The sequence below is a fragment of the Tympanuchus pallidicinctus genome, unplaced genomic scaffold (assembly GCF_026119805.1).
Source record: "Tympanuchus pallidicinctus isolate F22 unplaced genomic scaffold, pur_lepc_1.0 scaffold11, whole genome shotgun sequence".
Taxonomy (NCBI): Eukaryota; Metazoa; Chordata; class Aves; order Galliformes; family Phasianidae; genus Tympanuchus; species Tympanuchus pallidicinctus.
Genome location: NW_026294627.1, coordinates 6443681 through 6458571, shown reverse-complemented (window position 1 = coordinate 6458571; position 14891 = coordinate 6443681). Strand labels below are relative to the sequence as shown.

At 39.8% G+C, this 14891-nt stretch overlaps 1 protein-coding gene across 3 annotated transcripts in view; it reads left to right on the top strand.

Moving 5' to 3' along the window:
* Positions 1-14891, top strand: part of NOX4 (NADPH oxidase 4) — a 114918-nt gene that overhangs the window by 51393 nt on the left and 48634 nt on the right. The window lies entirely within an intron of this gene.

Here is a 14891-nt window from a genome sequence, read left to right as displayed (position 1 = left end):
TTGTAGTTTTCATGGAAGTAAATAAGAAATGTTACTTTTGGAGAGACCTATGTATTTTAGTGTATTGATCTGCATTGCTGTAGAAAGCAATGTCTCACCAGGAAATACGGATGTTATCTTAATTCTTCCTGCTGGAGATGAGGATAGGCATGGTCAGGAGGTCCTTGAGGTTGTGAATTTTTATCAGAGACTGTTATAATCTTTTTTTCTGGAAGATCCAGGTTTGGAGCAGGTAGTTTCAGGAAAAAAATATTATGCAGTTGAAAACAGCAGAACTCTTTTCCCAGAACATGGCAAATGTGTGAAAACATGGATCTTGTTTAACTATGCACTAAAACCTCAGATAGCAAGGAGTACACAAAACAGAATTCTCATCTAGATCTCTAATTTCTTGAACAGGCTTAATTTGTAATGCAGTTGTTTGACCTGTTGGAGATGGACTGAGGATTTTTTGACTGCCCTCCAGAAGACAATAAACATGCCTTCTAAGTAGCTCCGAAGGAGGCATAATCTGAACTTTCTGGGCAGGGAGGGTTTGTCATATCTTTGCTGGTATCTTCATTACCCTCCTGAGACCTTGAAGCTCCTAATACAGAGAAGATCTGAAGCTCACTGCACATTGCTGCCCGTAGCTGGTGTAGGAGCTAGCAAAGGAATAGTATTTTTTTAGTAATGCAGGGAATAGTTTGGAAGATACTGAAATATTGTATCACTCTGTCAGTATCAGCTGTATTCATAGCGGATCTTCTTTCACTGGAGAAGTGTGAAGAAGGAATAATATCCTAGTGACAAGGTGACACGAAGGAATATGACTACAGAGTCTGCCAGCAGGATGTGACAGGGTTGTCCTGGGGTCACTGTCATTGCTACTGAGTTTCTCTAAAGCTATCTAGCCAATTCTGATGAGCAGTTGCTCACCTCATTTCCTCTTACCTCCAGCTCTGTTTGGTTTGGGCCTTTCTCATTCTGTAGTAACATGATTTTTGTTGTGTTTAGTTCTTCCATGGGATTCCAGGCAGGGTGTAAAGGTGTTAATGTTGTGCTAGTGTTGATTGTTCCAGAAAGCTGAAGGCAGAGATGGTAGAGATGTTATTTTTTCCCTTAGATTTTATGACTGCTGATTCTTATCTTCTCAGTGAATCTTACTTACGCTTCTAAGGAAGATTTCAGAATTGAGTGCTAAAGAGATTTAATTGTGTTTCTTTTACATAATTTGATATTAATAATAAAAGTAGTACTCTTACTTTACCGGGAGGTTAAAATACCTTAACAGTATAATTAGCCGAAGTGTGTTACAAAGAATACTAGTTCTGTTCTTCAGTGCTATTAACATTCATTAATCTTTTTATTTATGCATGTAAACAGCTCATTAAAGGCAGGATTAGGAGAATGGAGAAAAAGGAAGATAACAGAGTCAGTTCACTGGCTGTGCTCTGAAAGCCCCTTTTCCCTGAGTAAAGAATTACTGCTGAAAGAACATGTCTGAAGTTTTGACTCCAGCTGTGGATTGTTGAACACTTGAACTGCAGCAGACTGAATACCAAACCCAGTATAACTTACATTGACTCTGATTTAAGCAATTTGTGAATTTTTTTCTCCACAAAGAAGAAAATCAAGTTTGTTAGGACAGAAGGTTGCCTTGAAGTCTCTGCAGTCCTTTCTTTATACCCTTGTTATGTGTAACTCCCTGTTAGTGAGCTCCTGCTCTGGAGCTCACTAACACATAACAACTGATAGGAACTAAATGAATATAGTGAAAACAGAAAAAAAACTAACCCACACTCCACCTTGAAAGTAGAGTTACAGGATAGGAAGGCTCCAAGAGATGTAGGTGAGTGGGCTTCCATGTAAGTCTTTGCTATGGTAATCTGTGTTTCTATGCAGTGTTTGATTTGTTGAGAAGACAAAGTTGCTGCTCTGGAGTTGCCAGTTCTTTGGATTCATGCATATGAGGGTCCCATTCTTGTGGTAGTTTCTGTGCAGGGATCAGATCTGCTTCAGGCACTTAATATGTGAAGTCTAGCCGGACTTCATGGTTCCTTTGTATGAGCACCTTTAACAGATTTGTAATGGTTTCCAAAGGAATGGGAGAGTTGACACAAAAATGCCAGCTCTTCATGCATGCCTGCACTACCTGAGGCTGTAGCCCACTTGCTTGGATGCCTCTCAGGTTTTGCTGGGTAATAATGCCTTCCAACTTCTTGTTTTGTTCCCAGTTCAGTGAAGCTTCTCCTTCAGGGGCAGATGAAAAATGCAAACACATTTCAGACTTGAAAATGGGAGTTATCACAATTGTTAGTTAAAATACCTTAAAATTAGATTGAAGAGGTTTATTTCTGGCACCCTTTCCTAGTAGACTCTGAAAGTGCTGTAGTTAATTAGGAAAACAGTATTTCAAATTGGGAATGTTAAAGGAATAGAATAACTGCTGTAGAAACTGCTGATGTCTATAAACTTCATGAGCAGAAAGGACAGTTACCTATATGTTCTCCCAGTTCCTGCATGACACTTTGGAATTTCATGATTAATTTCTATAGAGAAGCTAGCATAAGCCAGAAACAAAACTTGAGATTGAATTAGCACATTTTTCAGGTTCAGCCTTTGGGCGTCCGTGGGATCTTTCTGTGCATGAAGTTCAAATCTGTGATGGTTCCCATGATTTACTGTTTTCATAAAATCACAGAATCATAGAATTGTTTGTATGGAAGGAACTTCAAAGACCATTTAGTTCCAGCTCCCTGCTGTGGGCTCCAAAACCTTGCACAAGATCTGGCTGTCCAGAGCTCCATCCAACCTGGCCTTGAACATTTCCTGGGATGGGGCATCCCAGTTTCTCTGGACAACCAGTGCCAGGTTTGCAGTCTCTCCACTTTTAACATTCCTTTGAAATACTGAATTGGAGTCACTGTTCAATAGCAGTCATCTCTGATGTGGGCTGTGAGGATGATGTGAAGTGTAGCACTATTACCATACAGATTGCCAGCAGTGGTGATTGATGGCCCTCTCAGATGACTGTTTATCATGCTGTCTTGTGTTGCTCCTTAATCTTTGGTCTCTACTACCTGTCAGCTTATTTCTGCTAATGTCTTACCTAACAACTGGAATGGGAAGAGAGAGGGTATTATCATGTTATCTCAATTTGTTCTGTGTTCAGTACAGAGCCATGGTGGTGTGTTTAATAAAACTGACAATATTGCAAGCGATACCATGATCATATGATATGAGAGTCGCATTTTAATATTATTTAAATAGCAAATGCTGTACAGCTCCTTGTAGGCATGATAGTAATGCTCAAGTTCTGGTCAGGGATCCTATATCCTCTCCTCTCCTCTCCTCTCCTCTCCTCTCCTCTCCTCTCCTCTCCTCTCCTCTCCTCTCCTCTCCTCTCCTCTCCTCTCCTCTCCTCTCCTCTCCTCCTGTATTGTTTTCTTCTTTTTTCTCCTTCATTCTAAGGATAAGTACCCTGCTTTTGGCCAGCTGTTTGTCCTCACCCAGAAATTCATACTGCATCAAAACAGTAATGATCAGCTTGAAAATGTTTTTCTTCCAAGCTGCATTAAAATCAGTGCTGGTACTCTTCAGAAGAAGCAAATTTTGCTTTGGTTCTCTATATCCCCTGGCAACCCAGCTTTCCATTGTCGCACACGTTTCCTTGCTACTCTCTCTAGACTTTCACTTTTGCATATGTGTTGATTCTCTGCTTCATACAGCACTAACTGAAGAGTTTGAGTTTTTCTATGAGGCAACACAGCCAGTTTGTGATCCAAGAATTTTTGAGGAGTATCTTGCAGCCACAACTCTTCTCTGTCCCAGGCTTTCCCAAGAGATTTATCCCATTCAATCATAAAGGTTATAAAAAACCTGTCACCACCCAACTATATAATTATCAACGGCGGAAATAAGATTCCTGTGGATAAAAATGAGTGTGACAGCCTCAGAAACATTACTTACCATTCTTCCTTTACCAGCCAAACCTCAGAACATGCGCTGAAAGCGCTGTCATGACCCCAGGCCAACAGCACATTTCCATACTTGGCAGAATAGGTATTTTGGCTTCTGCAGTAAACAGAATAGAAAAGTTTACTTTACAAGGATTATAGCTATGCTTTTTGTACAAGCTTAAACCACGTACTGTAAGCCACATGCCAAGCAGTGCTCTGTACTGGGCTATGAACTTAGGGCCCCTTTGTGTCGGAAAAGTGCAGAAGAGAGATGTGGGAGCTCATTCCTAATGGGAATGGAGTGAAACTGCCATTTCTTAATAAAAAGGAGTCCTTTTATGAGTGTCAGTCCACTGAATCCATTTGTTACTAAAACCTATTTTTTATCTCTCAGGCTTTGCCATTTCAGAATAAGGCAAAGCAAAAATGCCTTAAATACTGTATGGAGTGTGAGATGCAGCAAAGTGGCTATTTACATTTTCTGGTTCATGAGTGAAATTTGAAATGACTCTTGTTACGTGCTGAATGTGACATTCCCAAATGAGACAAATGGCTCAATCATCTAATTATTAACTCATGTGCTTCGAGGAGAATGTGTAGGAGGGAATTCATAAGCTGGAACTCCCTTAGCCAAAATGTAAATAGGACTGCAGTGTTGTGCACTGGGATGTGTGAAGCAGAGTGTGCTTTCTTGTTAATTAATGGTGCGCTGGTGTTAATTAAGGCAGCAGCTGAAGGCAGGGTGCACCCTGTATATATTTCACTGACACTGTAACCCACATTTCTACAGCTCAGCCTTATTCTTGCTCTTCCTCTTTATTTAAACTACTTTGTGCTATGAGTAGGAATAAAGTTATGGAGTTTGCTTAAAAAAGGATATCATGATGCTTTTTATTTATATTGTTTGTGACATTTGTACCAGATTAGTCCAGAGTACTGTGTAGTGGAATAATATTCCATGAGATGCAAGTTTTACAGGGAGAGGTAATATCTTTTATTAGATCAGATAAAACAGAAAAAACTGTCAGGCCTTCAGGCATGCAGAACCTTCAGCAGGTTTGACAAAGAGGCAGAAAAGTCAAAGCAAACAACAGGGAATACAATAATATTACCTCTTATTTTAAAGGTTTGTTTTTTGTTGGTTTTTTTTTTTCTTCAGAAATATGAGCAAGACAAGTAAATAAGTACCAAATGCCCTCCTTCACCCCGCAGTTTTTTAGTTGATTTACCATTTCCATGAGAAATATTTGTTTTTCCAAAAATTGAGATTGCCAAAAACACTGTTATGAGGCCAAAAATATCACTTGTAAATGCTGTCCCCACTGCCTGTTAGCATTTGTATGTCTCCAGCTTTCCTTATCTTCTCTTGGCTGAGTTCCTGATTTCACAGAATCGTAGAATTATTTGAGTTGGAAGGGACCTTTAAAAGCCATTTAGTCCAACTCCCGTGCAATAAACAGGGACACCTACAGCTCCATCAGGGTGCTGTAGGATGTATTTGCTATAATGTGCTGTGATCTCTCCTGGAGGAGAAGGCTTTTGCATCATGGCAGATGCAGGTTAGGTTGGCAACTCTTAAGTGGAAAAAGACAGAGACACAAGTAGACTCTAGTGTCATTGTGATTCGCATGAAATACTGAATTTTATTTATATAAACATGGATACACACTTTTTTGTTCCAGCATCTATATATTTACCTTTTATTGTGTTCTTTTTTTCATCTCTTAAAATCTCGTTATGTTATCTTTAATAAAGTTCAGATTCAAAATGCTTGACCATCTAGAAAGAGTAAAATTCAGACAGTGCTTTATGCAAAGTATTAATGTGTGCCTGGTAATTTGAGAGCAGCCTTTATGGTAGACAATATTGATCAACTGTTTGGATCTGTGACTTATTTTTAAGCTGTAACATTTTAAGTGTTGTTGCACTAAACTCTGTGGTCATGGGCATGGGAGAAGGGTGAGAAAAGGGCTATGAATTCAAATAGTCACACTGCTATTTGTTGGACAACTGGGGGCTCAGGAAGAAGGCTTACAGAGGGCTGTGGGCACAGTTTTCAGCACTGAAAGAGATTTGGGCTGGAGGAGGAGTTCCAGTGGTCATTGGTTGGTTGAAGTTTGCTGAAATGGCTGCTGTGACGATTTTTCTGAGCTGCTGCTGATAGTTAGCACATCTAGATCCTTTGAGAAGCCTCTTCTTGTAAGAGCAAATGAAATAAATCAGTGGGCAATTTGTGCTCTTCATTGCAAGAAGCAGTCTTAAATTCCATCCCTTCACATAAATTTAACATCTTCCTTTACTCCCTGTAGGTACTGTAAGCACTGTTTCCTTAAGGGAAACGCCACAGACACACACACATGGTTTTGGAGATGAAGTTGAGATGCTTTGCTGTGCTCTGCTAAGTGGCTGCTGTCAGCCTTGACAGCACAGGGCTTTCCCTCAGAGATTTTACTTGCGCTGTGTGAGCCGAATATCCCTGCAACTCAGTTGTAAGGGTTTAAAAACAGCAAAATCTATAATTAAAGGAAGAAGTTTTTATAATTTCAGTTTTTTTGATGTTTGCTTTTTTTTTTTTTTTTTTTTTGTGATACGCAGAGGGGATTATGCTAATTGTGCCCTGTCACTAACAAGCATGGCAAATGGAATTTTCTTTGTGCAGCTTCCAAATAAAGTAGCATTTTGTTAATCCAAAAACCAGTATAGCAGTAATTTAAAAGCCTCCCATATCTCTCAAAGCATATGTACCACCTTTTCTGCAAGCAGAGGGCTTTATTAGTCCCCTGCCATACTGTATTGCAGAATTTGTGATGGTGCATCAAGTGCATTGTCATTGCAGGTCGCTAGAGGAATCACTCAGACACATCAAATGAGAGTTCATCATTATATAAGAATTAACAAAATCGTGTTAAATCATGTTAAACCACAGGTTTCTTGTACTAGACAATCTTGATCAGTCTCCTATTACACCAACATCTTCAATATTTTCTCTCCCACTCAAGATTAGGAATAATTGTCCTGTTGATAGAAAATATTAAAATATTCAGCAGTGAACTTTCTGTCATGCAAAAACATGTGTGCTTAATATTTTATTATTTTCATAACACGTGATATTTGAAAAGTGGAGACAACAAACCACTAGAACATCCTGCAGCAAAGTCAGCAAAAAGAATATATATTTTCATAAACTTATTAGTTAAGTGTAAAATAAAACTAGCCAGACTAGGTCATAAGTAGCAAGTTTATCTTCAGGGAGGGGGTTGGTTTAAGTAGTCAAGAATTGCTTCTATTAATTCGTATGTAAGAAGAAATAACAGAATTACATCAGGGTGAAATTAAACTAAACTTGTGGTACATTTCTTGATACACTGTGTGAATAACTTTTATCACCTACCCAAAAGAAAAAGGAATAACCGATATCTAATGGGCCATTTCATTTGCTAGTCATTAAAATAATTACCTGCTAAGGTTTTGATATTGCCCTTTGAGAAACTTTGGAAGAGCCAGAGCCTCAGATGTGATTAGATCTCTGGAAAAGTTGCTCATTTCTTCCCAGTGGATCATCTCCAGTTGACTAGCAAAATTTACATAAAAAGTAGGGTCCAGCTGAGCTCTGATCACTTTCTGCTGAGTTACGTGCTTCAGTGCAAGTGAAGAACTTGTATGTGTTGTCAGAGAGAGTCAGACAGCAGGAAACACAGGAAAAATGATTTGGATATATAGTGGAGTCCCTCGGTACCCAGTTTCTCTTCCTGTTTCTTATTCATAGCCCTGTTACTGTTACTTCCAGAATTTTGTTCTAGTCACAAGATCAACTGTGGAAAGATTCAGGGCATTTTCACAAGGATGAGTATCACTGCTGGTTTATCTCAGCATGAATCTGGGTATTATATGGATTCCTGGCCCCGGACACAGGCCATGGGAACAACTTAGCACCTCTAATGCAGGTATTCACACAGCTGAGCTGTGAGGACATGGAAGTTGGCGGCTGTGTTTTACAGATGCTTGACTGAGGTCAAGGTGGCTTAGGTCTGTAATACGCTTAATGACTTTACTGAAATGAAATGAGCGGAGTCTCGGTGATGAGCAGCATTTATCACAGTGGCGTTTGGAGAGAAGAGGGCAGAGTTGGGTTCTTAGGGCTACTTTACATTAGAAGGCAGGGAGGAAAAAGCACCAAGTACTGATAGTGTAAAAATGCACTCTTTTCCCTCATATTCAAACCTACTGATTGCAGCAGTAAGTGAACTTCGGTGGGATTTTTATGAAATGGGACAGCACAAAGAGCCGTAATGTACTTAGCAGTGATGTCTCTTTAGGGGCATCCTTTTTTAGGCTAAAATCTGCTAGTGCTTCCCTCCTGTCTGTTTTAATGACATACTGTTTCTTGGTATAAGACTGGCTTGATTTGTGTTGTGGGTATGCAGAGGATTTTGTGCATGACCGTCCCTCAGCAGAACAGTGGCTGAAAATAAAATCTTGTCAGCCTTAAATTGCCCCTTACGTTGCACAGGGAATGGTTCATTAGATCTTCATTGAGGTTGGACATTAGGAAAAATTTCTTCTCTGAAAGACTGGTCGGGCACTGGAACAGGATGCCCAGGGAGATGGTGGAGTCTCTGTACCTGGAGGTGATCAAGAAAGGTTCAGATGTTGTACTGAGAGATATGGTTTAGTGGGGAAATACAGGTGGCAGGTGAATGCTTGAACTGGATTATCTTGGAGGTGTTTTCTAACCTTGGTGATTCTATGATTCTATGTTCTCAAATCCAAGTCTCATAGTAAGCAGTCGTTCCCCACAAAATCTTTTGTCATATCTAATTTTACCTGGGAGAGAGCAAAGAGGAACGAACTGGTGTCCATTCTTTTCACTGCCATTAAGAGGCAGGGGAAGCCAACTGAAATGCAGGGAATTATCTCTAAATGTGAGAAAAAGGTTTGTGCAGTGTGAGTGCTCGAGTACAGGAAGCGGTCTTCTGAAAGGCTGTGGAGTCTCCATCCCTGGAGATGCTCAGATTCCAGCTGAGCAGTACCGTTAGCAGCCCCCTCTTGCTGACCTCACTCTGAACACTGGGTTGGACTGGGCAAAATCCAGAGATGCCTCCCATCCTCAGCTACTCTGTGATTCTGCAAAGTTGTTACATGATAATATATTTCACTGTAATAATGAAAGTATGTATTAGTGAGAGGGTGAATGTATCCCCTACTTAGCATCCTCACTGAGACCAAATACAAACGGACAAAAGCATGAGAAGTTGTCAGTGACTGGTGGTGTTTTGTCCTGACTACTTCAAAAATTTAACCTTGAATGGGATTAATTCAGTTATTTATTTGCTGCCATGTAAATATGTTGACTTAAGAGCACTTGTACTTCTTGAAATGAATATGTATAGAATATATTAACTTATGAACCTATTTATAAACCTGGCTAAAAATACCAGTACATATATGCATGTGGCTGCATGCTAATTTTAATCTATTTGAGGATGGGAAGTGATGTGACTATAATAGCCCACAAATGACACTGCAGAGTTATGACAGTTATTTCCAGGAAGACATCAACACTGTGCCCAGTAGGAGAGAATTAATACGAGTAAAGCAGAAAATAACTTAGAGAGAGATTGCAGTGCAGCTGTGTACCTCTGTGGTGCTCCCAAGCCTTGAATCCCATATGCAGGTTTGATTCTTTGTTTCAAACAGCATACATTAGGAGTGGACATGCTTCATGGAAAAGTGATGAAAGTGTTCAAAAACATGAAAAGGCTTCTAAACAGGTGACAACTCAGTACATCAGTACACAGGAAAATTTAGGAAAACAGTGATGTACCAAACCATGCATAACAATGGCATAGTGAATAGGAAGGCTCATACCACAGTTTCTGTCAGTAGCAGAACTTTTGGCCATCAAACGCAGATACTAATTCAGAGCAAATACAGAATGGTGGCTCTTCATGTAGAAGGTGAGAAACACCTTGGAATTCCCTGACAGAGGATGTGGAAGGGATGAAGAGGTTTAGGTGGGCAACTGGAGAAGTACTTGAAAGAGAATCCAAGAGCTTAACAGACAAACCATGTAAAGCTCAGCTTTTTAAAGGCATACCCTTTGGAGCTTGGCAGTGCTGTATAGTACTGCAGTAATTGTACACTTGGAGAGTAGCTCATTTCAGTAGGCTTTCTCTAGTTTCTGTATCAGATTACAGATTACAAAGAGAGAATCAGCTGAGCCTCCCTGCCCATAAGTACTTGGAGAGTCTTTTTCTTTGGTGAGTATAAGAGTTTTTTACATCAAGTATCATGACTTAGAGATAAAGAGAGATAGAACTATTGCATCACCGTTTCTTATGGCATGTGAAAGAGGAAAGTGCACGCTAATGAAAAAAGAGCTAATTGAGCCTCCCTGCACTGACTCATGGTGTTCAAACAGGAAGGAACAGCCCTTCACAGCCATAGGGAGCTTGTAGGACTCACTGCTACGAAATTCAGTGCAAATAACATTTCTTTCATAGCATGTATTTATAATGATATTTTGAGGTTAAAGTTACCTTTTAGTATGTTCTGGAATAAACACTTCTGTGAAGAAAATGCTCTTCAAGTATGGTACATCTGAGAAAAAATAAATCTCTTGATTAGGATACTAGTTTTGAACTCCAGAGGTCTACCTAATCCCCAGCTCTGCTAGGGGGCTGCTGTATAACGTGCAGGATTTTTGACAGCATTGAGCTCTGAGACTGCTTAATGTGACACTTACTTTACTTCAGAAGTTCTGACCATTAATAAGTCACAGGTCAAAGTAATATACTAGATGTTTCTGTTTTATCCCATCTTGTTACTCATAATTTTTATAGCCCTTCACTAGCAGAGGCTTCTCCCTAAATGCTTTTTCTTTTCAAAGCACTTCCAAATTTGCAGACCTTGAGAACAAGACAGATTAGTGAGTCTCGAATCTTTTCTGATACCGTTGGCAGTTTTAAGAAAGCTGACCTAATTATTTTTTTATTGTTCCAAGACACTGAGGAGGCATCCATAACTCAGAAGGTTCCAGACTAATCTGCATTTTGCAAAACAAGAGGCGGAGATGTTTTTAGGTAGAAACAATAGAGTTTACAGATGTCCATGTAGTGAAAGATGGAGCTGAGATTTGCGTCTCCAGTGACAGCAGAAACCCAAGGTTAACTACAGAAACATGTTTGCTAATTTTTCAAAGGTATAAATATACAGATAGATCTTTTGGTAGACAAATAGATTCCTGGACCGCAATGTTCTCTGCTTTACAACTGATAAGACTATGTTGTTTTTCCAGTTCCATTTCTGTGCTATGAGGGTAGCAAAACATTGGAATGAGCTTCCTGGAGAAGTGGCTGAAGTCCTATACCTTCCAGTTCAAGAGTCATTTAGATAATGCACTTTAAGCCTTGGTTAGCTTTGAAGAGATCAGGCAATTGGACTTGATTTTTGAAGGTCCCTTCCAGCAAAACTGTTCTATCTTCTTTTTTGAAACCCCCCTGTCCTCTTTATCTCCCACCTTTGTCTGTCTTGGAAGATGTTGTGATCTATTGGTTGTTTGCTTTTGCTTGTTTATCTGTTTGTTACTGTAATTTGAAAAACCTTCCCTTTTTGTGCTTTAGGCTTCTGATAAACTCTTGTAGAAGCATCAAACGTACCTATGTCTCATCACTTGCAGCTGAAGCTCTCATCACCTCCTTCATCACGTTGCTGGATTGTCCTTAAAGGCAGTGGTGTCATTTGTACCAATTTGACTTTCGTGCTGTGTGTACATGTGTAATAGAAAATATCTTAGACCTGAAGGGTGAATCGTGTACATAATGATCCTGTGGAGAAATTAATCCTAAAGAGTTCTGCTCAGTGTGCCGTTTCTCTTAAGAAGATTTATAGGACGTGGAGGCTCCATGTGCTGGAAAAAGTTGTAGGATGTATGTGAGGTGATGTGGAATACTACCATATAAGCATGAGTGTTGCTATGGAAAAATGGATAAATTCATATGGTGAAAAGAAAACACATCTGCCTGGGAAATCTGCCATAGGGCAGGGGGAAAAAAAAAGAAGAAAAAAATAGAGTTCAACTAAAACACGATCCAGGAGGATCCAAACAGGAGGGCTGTTTAAGCCAATTTCAGATGCTTTGGCTGCTTTCACTCCCAATATTCGCCAGCCCTGTCACATTGCTATTTGAAATATTTTCAAGATGGCAACTTGTTGAACTGAGTTGTGGAATGCAGCCAGCAGACCTAGGCCAAGGAGAAAGGGCAGCACCCTAAGAAGAAGTCAGAGAATAGAGGTTGGAGATGGAACCCAGCCTGGATGCAAGTAGAATGCTGGTGTGGGACACATCTGTGCCCAACATGAGATGAATTTCGTCTCTCCCAAATTACAGGCTCTTGTAACATTTGCCAGAGCAGTCTGACACACTTAAATGTACTGAGTGTTGCACAGTATTGAATGGAGAGTGACTCTCAGTGTTTTCCATTGCTTTTTCACCTGGTTGTATGTGCTAAAAACAAATAGATCAGGCACCAAGAAGACATTTTGTTAATCAAATCCTTCATAGGCGTGACTTAAACTGTGCACTGAAGGTCAAAACGCTCAGGTCATAGAGGGAAGTCCTTTTGTTCAGTGTTTGCCATTGAAAACTTCCTCTCACTCCTCCACCAGGCATATACAAAGGCTGCTGTTGTTCATAGGAAGCCTATTTATAAAGAGTTCCTAGAGTGGCACCAGTAACTTGAGTTGTCTTGGGAGATATCAAAAATACATGAGGATTCCTGAGGTGGGGGAGGAAGTTAATGTGCTTGCTCTGACACATAAACAGTTGGATATTTTGCACTACCTAAATCTTTCATCTCTTGTCTTGCGGCGTTCGAAGATCATAGCATACCATCTGGAAGGATGACGGCATGCCTGTATGCAGCATACTGCCGTGTGTCAGGGGACTGGCAATAAAAAAAATCTTTGCCTCTTCTTGAAAGTTCAGAAAGAGGTAAAAAAAGACAAAGGTTTTTGTCAAGACAGTGAGCAGGATCTTCCTTGGCAAATGCCCAATGAATTTTGTTTCCATCTTTACAGCATTATATTTATTGTTGTTGGCCACATCCTGTTTCTGTCCCAGGCAGGTACAGGAAAAGCTAAGAGCTACCTTTGAAGATGTGGTAAGAATTTCACAGGTACATATGCTTCAAAATTGAATTTGAAGAGATCTGGAAATGAAGGTAGCAACTATTAATCCTTGTTTCTTCTTTGCTGGAGTTTTGTTTGAGATGTTTGCTAAACTTCCTAGCTAGCTGTTGGAAGACTAGGTCATACCATCAGAAGGGCTTGACCTTTACAACTGTGCCTTTATCAGGACACTTTTTATTTTGAACTTATTGTTCCTTCATCAAAGTAATATAATTTATGAAGCATAGGTGATTTTTTTTCATTTAAATGGCTACTTAGTAGAACTTTATCCGAATTGATCTATTTTAGCTGTAATTATATAATATGACATAAAAATTATTGTTGAGAAAACCATCACATGCTCAACTGTAAGAAGTAGGAAATTACTCCTTTTTGGAGCTGGAAGATTCATCTTCATTGATTCTCTGTCCCTTGATATCCTTATCTGTAAACCTTATTTTGGAGGATATTTTGAGATACCTAGGGATACCAAGGAAGGAAGGTCTACATTTGTTGGAAGTTCAATTCCCAGAAAGAGAATGATATATGAAAAAGATGGCTAGTTTAGAGAAACTTGTAGCTCAGCTACAACAGGCTGCAAACAGTAGTGGCTCAGCAGATGATGGAGGCTTAAACTCTGTAGCTGAAGCCTTCAAGGTATATAGGTGTTGCAGGAAAAGCAGGAGTTGCCAAGGTGGGAAATATATCAGCAGCGTCCTCAGTATCTGTGCCACTAGAAGAGTAGTTAAATAAAAGTTGCAGAGTATGGAAAGAAGCAGAGCACGCCCATGATGTGGAGAGCTGAGAACTGTGCTAAGGGAGTTTGACCTGAGTATATTTTCCTTCTTTCTATCAAGATAATTTGAGGAGGTTCCCATCTACAGCAAACTGAAAAATTGATACTGATAGAATCTTGTACAGATCCCACATCTGTTTTGCATCGAGCTACCTCTAGAACATCAATTAAGGGCAGCTACCCAAAGCAGCTGTCCCCACACCTACTGGTCAGAGAAGCCAAGTTACAAGTAACTTAGCTACTGCAAATGACACTGTGGTTCACTTTTTCAAATACATTGTCCTTGTGGTTTAACCTGACAGGTGACTGCATCACACAGCAGTTTGCTCCCTTCACCCTCTTCCCAATGAGGTGGGGGAGAGAATTGGAAAAAATAAAATAAACAGAACTTGTGGGTTGAGATAAAACTATTTACTATGATAGATAAAAGGATAATAGGACTATGTGTATGTATATATATACGTGTGTGTGTGTGTGTGTGAATGTATATGACAGGTATATAACAAATGATGCACAGTTGCTCACCACCCCATGACTGATGCCCAGCTAACCTCCCCCTCCCCCTCCGAGCAGCAGAAGAGAGTGAGATGAACTCCCTTGCCCTTCAAAACTCCTCCCATGTGATATTATATGGTATGGAAAATTCCTTTGGCCAGTTTAAGTCAGCTGTCCTAATTCTGTTCCCTTCCAGGTACTTGGACCATTCTCTATCAATGGTCTGGACTTTGTACAACACTGCTTAGCAGCACCTATAACTACTGATGTGTTAACAATGTTTTTCTCACAGAACCAAAACATAGCATCATACCAGACACTGAACAAATCTGTCCCATCTGGAACTAAGGCAATAGTAATGAGCAAAAAGCAATGCACTCTTTCAGCCTTCCTTAGAAATGTCAGTGAGTCAGTTACCCAAGGACTTATATGTTGATTTAATTTTGATTAATTAATTTACATTCATTTAGACTGCTATGATCTTTGAGTGT